Genomic DNA, 11,139 nt, shown 5'->3' on the forward strand with positions numbered 1-11,139 from the left:
CTGAACACAAATTTGGAAGAGTTGACGAGCCTGTTCTTTGTATTCAACACCCCAGGTGGGAGCTCTGGCTTGTTTTTCTGTACTATCCTTACATTGTCCACTTCCCCTTTATGGGCTCCTGTCCCAGCTTGTGTATAAAAGTGATGTGTGTACTGAGTTCCTGTGTCATGTCCAAGACAACTCTCATTCCTTGGTTCTTCTCAGGGGCTCCTTCATCTGGCTTCCCTGGATACACTTGCAGGTTCCATGCATATGATGACACAGCATCACAGGCAGCCTAGATCTTGATTCCCTATTTTGTGGGTTTAGATACTTTACACTACCTGAAGGATCTGCGGCCCCTAAATGGCACCAGCTACTCATCAACATTGGCATTAGGGCCAGTATTGTAAAACATTGAGGCAGTGCACCCACTTGTCCCATACTGTCCTGATGGCAGCTATCTTGTCTCTCTTCCAATAAGATAGTCTGTCATCTCGGTTATCAAAGCAGACAAACTTCGAAGTAATGTGAACATTTTCTAGAGACGTGAGAAAAAGTTCTCTGCCAGTTTCTGTATCCCACAGGGATTTAGTGGTTTCCCCTTTGGATCCAAAAACTCCAGCAAGAATAAGAAGCCCAAAGTATGCACATAAATGGGTTTGATCCATCTCTTTCCACCCCTCTCCAAAAACCTTCTCTCTACATTTTTTTTTTTTTAATGTACCCAGGATAAGTTCTGCACATGAGTGACTGCCATCCATGTTGGTTGCATCTTTATCACATTGGTAGCCTTGCGGGGTGGCTCACTCTTTGGGCAAGGAGACCATTCAATTTCACCTCATTTTGGAGCTGATGCAACAGACAAAAATGTGATCTTCAAATTCTGAAAAATTGTTGTCTTCATTATTGTCCCAAGCTTCTCTCACTTTGAAAATCATCTCAATAAGTTTTTCTCAGCAGAGAACCTTCTCAATACTTCATCATCTTGATCGAGTGCAATGCAGTCACACAGGCAATGCTATTTATTTGTTGTGCTATGCCGCAAATTTGCAGGTGGGATAGTTTGAGAAAATATAGAGGTTCTTTCAAGATTGAGGGTAAAATGTATGGAAATACAGACCCGTTTTGGTGCTCGAAATGTAGCAATGTTGCAACCTTGTGTGGGAACACATACATACGCACGCACACACACACTAATGGCGGGACACATAGGAGGAGGACAGAATGAAGGGACACAGCATATCCACACTTTTATTACCAGCAGGGTTTAGTGGACCTGAACATCGCATGTGTAATATAAATATGTGGGTGGGGTGTACAGTGTGAAATCACTGAAAATTTTGTGTTGTGTTCTTCACAGAAAATGAACCAAGGCCAAGGAGTCTGAGGTTCAAATAATAAAAATAATTGCATTTGTTTTTGGTAAACACTGAAAATGTGTGCCACAGACCCAAACACCACACAAGTGTAAACATTTTCTTCAGAATCTTATGCTAAAATGATTGATTCTAAGGATAAAATAAGGTTCAGTAAACAAATAAATAAATGAATGTTTGCATTGCATACTCAAATTTATCATCTATTCTGTTTTATTTCATATGACAGTTTCTGCTTTGACAGCATACTCATCTGCTGCATTATTTTATTTGAATACATAAATCCAAAAAGAAATAAGACCACAGCTGCACCACATGGACCATTTCAGATGGCCACAGGGCTAAAGCAGATTTACTTAGCACACAATGCATACTGGACTCATGCTACCCATGAGTCTTAACAGAATCAGAATATCCATGAATTACCCTAGCAAGATCAGTGACACTTGTAAAGGAAAAAACAAATATTGGGTAGGTCAGGACAGAACCCAAAGAGATTGTTCAAAGTTTTTTAATTGTATCAACTTATATTTTGAATTGATGAGACCTACACATTCCTTCCAGACCTCACCCAATCTCCACACCTCATACCTCCCTATTAACATGCCAGGGGCAGCAGTGCTGGAACGTTTTCAGCTGTGGGACAGAAGTGATGTATCTCCTACATGGCTAAATGCCCATCAGTCACATTACCTGCAGTGCTCTCATTCTCATTTCTTTCTCTCAGTGCTCTAAGAGGGGAAATGAACACTTTTCCACTCATTCAAGTCACCCCCAATGCAGCAGCAATGCAGACTCATAAAAGCACTTAAGAACAAAACCATTATGTCGATGGCATTTCAAAATAGATTCAAATCATATGGTGATGACTAAATTGACACTTTATTAAAATAGCTGCGATTATGGTTCATTGTAACCATGCATGGACTAGTCTAGTCAAGTCAAATTTATTTATATAATGCTTTTCACAACAGATGTCACAAAGCAGCTTAACACATGTGTGAGTCCAAGCCCCCAGTGAGAAGCCAAGGGTGCCAGTGGCAAGGAACAACTCCCTAGAGCATGAGGAAGAAACCTCGAGAGGAACCAAGACTCAAAGGGGGGCCCATCCTCCTCTGGCTGACAACAGACACCACAATAGTAACAATATAGACAATAAGAATTAGTAGGTGAAACCCTTACATCAATATAATTTCACAGATTTCAGAAGTTGTACTTTTTTAAAAATTGTCTAGGTATTGCTCATATGGTACCTAGTTCCAGCATATATTACAGACTTAGTCTCATCAGGTGGATGAATCATTATTAGAATTTATTTGATTTTCCCAAATCCTGTCATATTTATCTGTAATTGTAGAATGCATGTTTGACAGACATTATAACAATAGCTAAAATGTTCAATGCTAAGTAGCCAAATCCAACTTTTAACATAGTTGTAATGGTGAGGAGGCGGACACGTGCAGAGAAAAGCAAGATTTATTATGGGCAAATCCAAAATAAATCTCGCTTCTTAGTGTTTTCATCTGCCTCATGTTTCCTCTGCAATACACATTCGTGTAAAACAAATGGTATAATGATCACATCTGCAATTTGAAGCAGAACACCCGAAAGATAGAACTCAAATGGTGCCACATTAAAATTGCAGTCTTCCAACTCACATTGAAGGAGAGCTGTCTTAACTAGAGAAAGGCACTTATTACTGTTAGAACAACTTACCTCTGTACCCCAATAGAAAACGACAAAAATAATCCTAAAGTAGATTTAGTATAATTGCACAACTAACTAGAAATAAAACTGACACCAAAGCTCATACTGCATCATCACATAATAGTAGACTTCAGTCAGAAAATTAAGTACATTAGAGATAAGTATTAATGTGGCACCAAGCAGTTACATAGAGAACAAAGACCCTTGTCAATAAAAGGCATGAGATACATTTACTGAATGAACACCTTCCACCTGCTAACCAGATTCACTGCCTGTACATTTCTTTAAAGAAATTCTACCTGTAGTAATCAAATATAAATATACTAAATATATAATAAACTCCTCCCTGAACATTGGCTACATATATAAATCGTTCAAATTAGCAGTAATCAAACCACTCATCAAGAAAGCTAACCTCGATCCATGTCAGTTGTCAAACTAAAACCTTCCTTTTATTTCTAAGATCCTAGAAAAGAATCCTGTCGCTCAGCAGCTAAGCTCACACCCCCACTTGAACAAGATACATAAAGTCTTTCAGTCAGGGTTTAGGCCTCATCATAATATATAGACAGCACTGATTAAAGTAGTTAATGACCTGTTTTTTGTTACAAACCAGGGTTTTGTCTCTTTGCTTATATTACTTGATATCCCCCTGTGTCTACAGGAATCCAGATCACAAAACACATAGGTAAATACAGTTTCAGCTGTTTCTAGGGCAGTAGGTAGGTAGGGAAAAGGAATGAGGCGACATTTCAGAAAATCTGTCATCCACTACCATTATGACAGTGTATCCCTCAGAAGCAGGCAGGTCCATGATGAAGTCCACTGCTAAGTGGGTTCAGGGGCAACGTGGTAAAGGCAGCGGCTGCAATTCACCATTGGGGAGAGTACGAAAGGTATGTGACTGAGCACAGACAACACAGTACATGATGTAAGCACACGTCATCAGGAAGGGAAGGCCACCCAATCTTTCGGGACAGCATGTGTGTACTTCATGTGATGCCTGGAAGACCATTATACAGGGTCATGTGAGCCCATTCCAGGAGTGTTCCTCTAAGAGAGGTGGACACACACAGTTGACTGGGGGGGGCAGTTCTCTGGGCTAGGGTCATCCTCGAGATCCTCCTCTAGGTCAATTTGAAAACCTCACTGTACTGGAGCTAGGAAGCAGCTGTTAGGTAGGATAGACTCTGGATCTTAGTTAGTATCTCCCTTATAGTGGATGTGAGATAAAGCATCAGCCTTCTGATTCTTAGAATTAGATCTATAAGAGACTGTGAAATAAAACAGAGAGAACATTGACCACCTGGCTTGCCTTGTGTTGAGTCACTGATCTGACTTAAGGTATCCAAGGTTTTTATGCTCCGTATAAAACAAGAAGGGATGCACAGCTCCCTCCAACCAGTGTCTCCACTGTTCCAGGGCTAGTTTGATGACAAGAAGAACCCGGTTTCCTACATCATAATTTCTCTCAGAAGGTGAGGTCTGTAACACAGGCAGGATTTGGCCACATGGAAGACTTGGTATGCAGCATGAGAATGGCAATACTTTGCAAAGAGTGTGCAAGTGAGAGAAGCTTAAATAGAAGGTTAGTAAGGGAGAGAATAGTCATCAGGTGTGTCAAATTAGTACTCTGGCGAACCAGATCAAAGATTTGTGGGAAGGGATAGGCATGGCAGTGCTGGGATGAGCAATATTAAAGATTAAGATGAAAATCTATTTTTATTGTCAGGCTTTGCATTAAATACCCTTCTTCTCAGGCAAGGTATAGCTCTAGGGGTTCAAGGGCATTAAGAGTTATGGTTGCCTGGGATGTAATGATGCTGTCACTTCACCTTTTTTTGTTATTCAAGTTTGTTGACAGAGAGGTGGAGTGCTGATGTTTCAGGGAGCCCTCATGCTGGTGTTTCCCTCTGGCTTTATCCTTTAAGTTGTAGTGCCATAGCTAGATCTGCCAGAGTCCATCCTTGCACACTAAATTTGCACACTTTAGCATTTGGATATACCTAATAATCTATCCTCTTTTTCTACCAAGGTACATCTAGTCCTGTATCATGGTGTGCTGAGCCTCAACCCATCTCTGCTGCAGTGGCTCCTCCCACCACCTCCTCCTGATGCCCCATACTGTGGCCCACCCCCAAGCCATCCACTTCTCTATCTCCCTGAGCAGATATCTTGTGCCAGATAGAGATGATGCAAATTTTGGACTAGACCTGTTCATCGGTGACAAAGCATCTAAGAAATGTCCCGGTCTCGCCTGTAGATGAGCTGATGCTGTCATCCCAGAAAACAGTCTACCAGACAGACCCACTGGAGCAATTGTGGCTCCACATCTACATTTAAGTGACTACTTGGACTAAAAGTAACAATAAGCTCATAAATGGAGATAAGTGATAAGTATAGCCTTGGGTCGCTGGATGCTTCTTTCTCCTCAGGTCCATTTAATCTTCTCCCTCACCTATGACACAATCCCCCCCCCCCCCCCCAACAGCATTAAAAGCATTGTTTTATATTAAAATTAGCTCTATCTGCCAGTTTTGACAACAAACATAGTGGTCGCTTGTCTATTACTATACTTATGACTATTCAGACCGCCAAGACACACATGTTAATCTCACTTCAGTCTATCAGGGTAAATTTATCAAGACACAATAGGACAGCCAAAAAAGTAAAAGCAACATAAAAGGCAGAGATTAAAGTGATTATACAGCCTAAGCCGGTTCCACTTTCACCCTAAATCACAATTTCTTTCCACCAAGCAATATGTAAAAACAATAATCAATCCCAAAAGAAAAGCACACGTATTACCTGAGACACATGGAATTCACTCAACCCTTCCAATGTCTCAACGCAGCCAATCTTTAATACTAACAAAAATCAAATGGCGCCTCCCACACCAATAAAAAAACAAAAAACAAAAACGTATACACCACAACACTCACACAATCCATTTATCACTCCTTATAATAACATCATACGTACAGCTGCTCCAATTCTACAGCCTCACACTGACAATTCCCAATTCCCTTGCAAATGGAACTACTCTTAAGTAGAAAAAAAACCCCAGTGAAATTGATAAAGGCATCTGCTTCACACACAAGAAAAATAACTTTCCTTTTTATTGTATGTGCACTGCATTGAATCAATAGGCCGGTCTCAACCAAGACGTCTTCATTCACACTCAACTTCCAGTCCAGAAAAATGCCTACTCTCTGCTTTAAAAAGGGGTTTTGTCCAATCAGCATAATCGCATTTCACACTAATAGCATAACGCAGATCACCTGTGACCATGGAAAAAAATAAACCCACATAGTGATTCACATAAACAAAGCAAAAAAGGAAAATCATACATAAGTAACCATAAGTTCAAACCCAACCTGATTAAATTTAACAGCATTATTTACTGATTTGTGAAAATACAGAAAAAAACATTCTTTGCCCTTATCTCTCAGAGGTACAGGTCAGACCTTTGTCATGATTAAAACTGAATCAAAGGAGAGATGGGTTATCACAACAAACCCCAGAGGGATGCCAAACAATGAATATAACTAATAATAGCGCTATTGGTCCTGGAGTATGCTAGTGTTTTTTTGTGTGTGTTTGTGTTCCAGCCCTGGGGAGTTGGGACCCCCTGTCTTTTAAAGTTTCGGGAATTGCCTGCATCCACACCTGGGCCCGTGTTCACAAAACTTCTCAGTTTATTTGGTTATTTATTTTAGCTTGAGCTGTCTCTTTCTTCAAATAGGAACTAAAGTAAAGTAAAGTAAAAGGTCAGCTAAAATGAAATGATTGGTACAAGCCTAGTTATGTTTGTTGAGAGAATCTATGAAATATTCTCTCACCATTCACTCTAGTTAGTTTGGCTTGTTGATTCTTTTTCCAATTCTAATTCTATGTTTTTCAAAGAATTTTTGGCAAACTCATGAAATTTAAGTTGACTTAAATGAAATAAACTATTTTATTACCATGATGAGTCTGAAAAGCTGTCTTCACTCAAGTTTGATAATAAGATTGCTGTTTCACCTCTCCATGTTAGTTTACCCGTATAAGCATTCCCCTTGCTGGTTATTGAGACTGGGCCAGTCCCGTTGCATGGAACCTCCTGGATATTGTAATACATCCTGCCAGGATGTTAGCCAAATACTGCCCAGTGTAACACAAAAGGATCAAGCTATTTGCACATTTTAATACATGAAATATTAAGCTACAATTAGTCACACAGATCTTGTGGAACTGCAAGAATGTAGAGGAGACTAGGTATGGTTGTAACATAAGGAGAGTTGTAACGTCACCAATCCCACCAGTGAAGGATAAGATAGAAGTCACATGATCATTTCATTGCTTACCCATTTCCTCCCCAGTCCCATATGACAGTTGTTAAGGTTGGAAACTGGAGTATGCAGATTAGACAAAAAAACAAAAAAAACCAAAATAAAACACAGATTTTGAGGTAAGAAAGTAGTTTTTTACCAAGACTATATTTTGTTTAGTACTTATACTAGTGCAGATAAAATTATATGACTTAGATCAAGTTGTAGTTTATCAGGACTAATGTGATGCAATTTTCTCCCTGCTAATTTCAAAGCAACACTGAGCAGATGCTACAGATCACTGTAAAAATTGAGACCAAAAGTCCAGTGACTTTCCCAGTGTAGGTTACGAGAGCAGCAACAAGGTTTTCTCTGAGGTGCAGGAGGAAGTGTTGGTTGACTATTTGACATGTGAGGTAAGACAGGTAAGCCACCGGGAGCCAGAGTAGAATTCAACACTAGCGTAGGCACAAATTCAGAAACATTATGTCCATGTACTTGTTTTCTAGTCCACTTTCTTTTAGTTCAGAGTGTTTGCATATCAACTGGCAGTAACACAATATCAAATACAAACAAATATGGAATGAGAAGAAGATGACTGGTTCATATTCTTTATGAATTAGAATAGCCTTGGACATATCATAAAAAGATACAACTTTGATGGGAGCAATATATGGAATGTAGACAAAAGTGTTGTAACTACAGTCCAGTCACCAGACCATGTTGTTGCATGTCATGGAGTGAAGCTGCTATGTGAAAGCACATCAAGTGTGAGATATGTGCTCATGTCTGTAACATTCAAGCACTAGCAAATGCAAATGCCCCTAATTAATAAATTGATTAAGTCTTCAAGTCTGCTCCTGTGGCAGCCCCTTTGGCCTTCAAGCCTGCTCCTCTGTTGTTCCCCTCTCAGTCCGTGTGTCTCCCTCTGTGACTATCTCAGTATCCATAGTTGTTCCCCATCTATCCCTGGGTCTCCCACTGTGTCTGTCCCTGTACCCATGGTGGTTGCCCTTTCTCTCCCTGTGTCTCTGTTTGTGTTTGCCTCTGTACCCATGGTTGTTCCCTTCTCTATCCTTGGGTCTCCCTCTGTGTCTGTCCCTGTACCTGTGGTCTGTCCAGGTGCTCATGACCTGGCTAAACTGATCGTCTGCTGATTGCTATACTTTACCCAAGGGCCACGATATTGACACTGTATGTGATCAATGGATCTGTTATAAGCAGAAATATAGAAAATATTTTTAAAAAATGTTTAAATAACCTAGTTAGTATTAACGTAAATGACACAAAACACTGCCAGCACATTTGATCTAAAGCTACAATTACTAAATATTAGATCCATAACATTTAAAGTGCTTATATTTACAGCATTTAGCTGATGCCTTTATCCAAAGCAAATTACAATTATGATCAAGTACAACTTGAGCAATTGAAGGGCCTTGCACAGGGGCCAAACAGTGGCAACTTGAACCAGCAACTGTCCGATTACAAGGCAAGTACCTTAATCACTGAGCTACCACTGCCAGTCAAATTAATTATACCATACCAAATACATTATACTATCACAGATCGTATATTTAATGTATTCTGTCTAACAGAAACTTGGAGTAGGCCAAATGACTACATAGCTTTAAATTAAGCTGTTTGGCTTGTTCACTGGGGGTTTGGAATCTGACATCTGCAGAGCTGGTTTAAGACAATGGCTCTTGTAAAAATCACTATATAAATGAATTTGATTTTGACAGTATTTTCTTTTGATATTAAGATAGCAAATGTTGTTTTTTTGAGATCACAACTTACCAAACTGTTTTGTTTACACTACTATTATAGTATTCCATAGAAGACCTATCTCCTATCTTCATAATACCTGCAATGCCAAACTGTGCCGTTTGAAATATGTAATTTTAGGAAAGAAGATCTTGTGGTGTAATGCAAGTAAACAGAGAAAAAAAATAAAAATAAATATATATATATATATATATATATATATATATATATATATATATATATATATATATATATATATATATTTTTTTTTTTCCCCCTGTGGGCATGTGTTAGTACCTGTGTGTTTCCTCTTGTATCAGGACCTGATTAAAGTAAAAATGGATGCGTTCATCCATGATGTAGAGCATGTGTGCCTAATAATGGTGGATAGAGTAGCCAAAAACTGTACTCAAGTAGTAAAAGTAGTAATTTAATTATTACTTAAGTAAAAGTAAAAACTGTGTGTTAAAAACACTACTCAAGGTATATGAATTTCACGAATATTTGGCCTCAGAACCATCCCTCTTCATTGTCCAACAATAGTCTGCCAACAGAGGGACTCCACTTTCCAGAGGATGCCCCCCGTTTGAGTCTTGGTTCCTCTCAAGGTTTCTTCCTCGTGTTCTAGGGAGTTTTAACTTGCCACTGTCACCCTTGGCTTCTCACTGGACTCGGACATTTGTAAAGCTGCTTTGTGACAACATCTGTTGTAAAAAGCGCTATATAAATATAAATTTGATTTGATTTTGATTTGACTTTAATTGGTACCGATTTTCCATAGGCATACTATATATAATATCTGATTATAATCGGTTCTAAGCTATTTGTTCTAAGTAGGCAGATAAAAGCAGTTTGGTAGATCATGTCTGCTAAATGCCATACATGTAGCGGTAAATATAATGGTAAAAAAAAAAACTGAAAACATATTTGGATTCAGTGTGCAAAAATACATAATAAACAGCTGTTTTTCTTTGCTCTGGGTCTGTCGTACTTAGTTCGTGTGTTTTTTTAAGATGAGGTTTTTCATATGGACTATGCACTGTGCATATAGCATAAGCCACAAGTATCGCATTGGATTTGGTGATCACTTTGTGATTAGTACAGGCTGTGGGAATATTCCGAGCTCTTGCCAAAGGTAGTTTACTAGACATCTTATAGTTCTTTGTACTTAACTTGAAATTAGGCGACCGATTAGTCAAACCGGCTACCTAGGTGGATATCCTACGTTACCTAGCTAACAACTAACAACTGCGTCTGCATGTGGTCGAAAGAAATCTAAATGTATAGAATAATTTTTATAATATGTAAAATATGCCACAAAATGGGCGTGCATTGCTGCATGCCATCAGTTCAGTTCAGCTGCCTTTTCTGCTGCTTGTAGTAGGCTAGCCTTTTTTTTCTCAGAATATCATTAATATCGGACCACACTTTACTTTCATGTTAATAATGCACATTAGGAGATAACACCGATTTCATACAAAGATATGTGATCCTTACAGAAAAGGATATTTTGCGAACTACTTTTCCATGCCGGAAAGTGTGCCCTGTTCGGTGTTCATTGTCTCGGTCTACTGTCCAGTTGTCTAACTTTCTAAAGCAAAGCTGTGGCACTCAGTGATCATCTTTAGGAATTTCACTAACTCTCCAAGACTTGACAGGTGGTGGCGCAACGTATAAAATGTAAAATGTATTTTAAAATGTAACGAGAGGAACGTTTACATGTATAACGGAGTAAAAGTACATTTTTGACCTCGCATATGTACTCCAGTAACAGTACTATTTTAAAACATCTCTTAAAAGTACAATTTGTTCAAAAATGTACTTAGGTAAATGTAACGGAGTAAATGTAGCGCGTTACATTTCGTCACCATGACAAAAATTTGTTGAGAAAACTTTTAAGATCACAAGACCAATAAATTGTGGTCTCGAGACAGCAGTACAGAAAAAAAAACCACTAATGGATTTTCTGGACTGAAAATATGGGTAATATATAGGTT

Source organism: Electrophorus electricus, chromosome 6 (assembly GCF_041902795.1).
Source record: "Electrophorus electricus isolate QZ-2024a chromosome 6, ASM4190279v1, whole genome shotgun sequence".
NCBI classification, from domain to species: Eukaryota; Metazoa; Chordata; class Actinopteri; order Gymnotiformes; family Gymnotidae; genus Electrophorus; species Electrophorus electricus.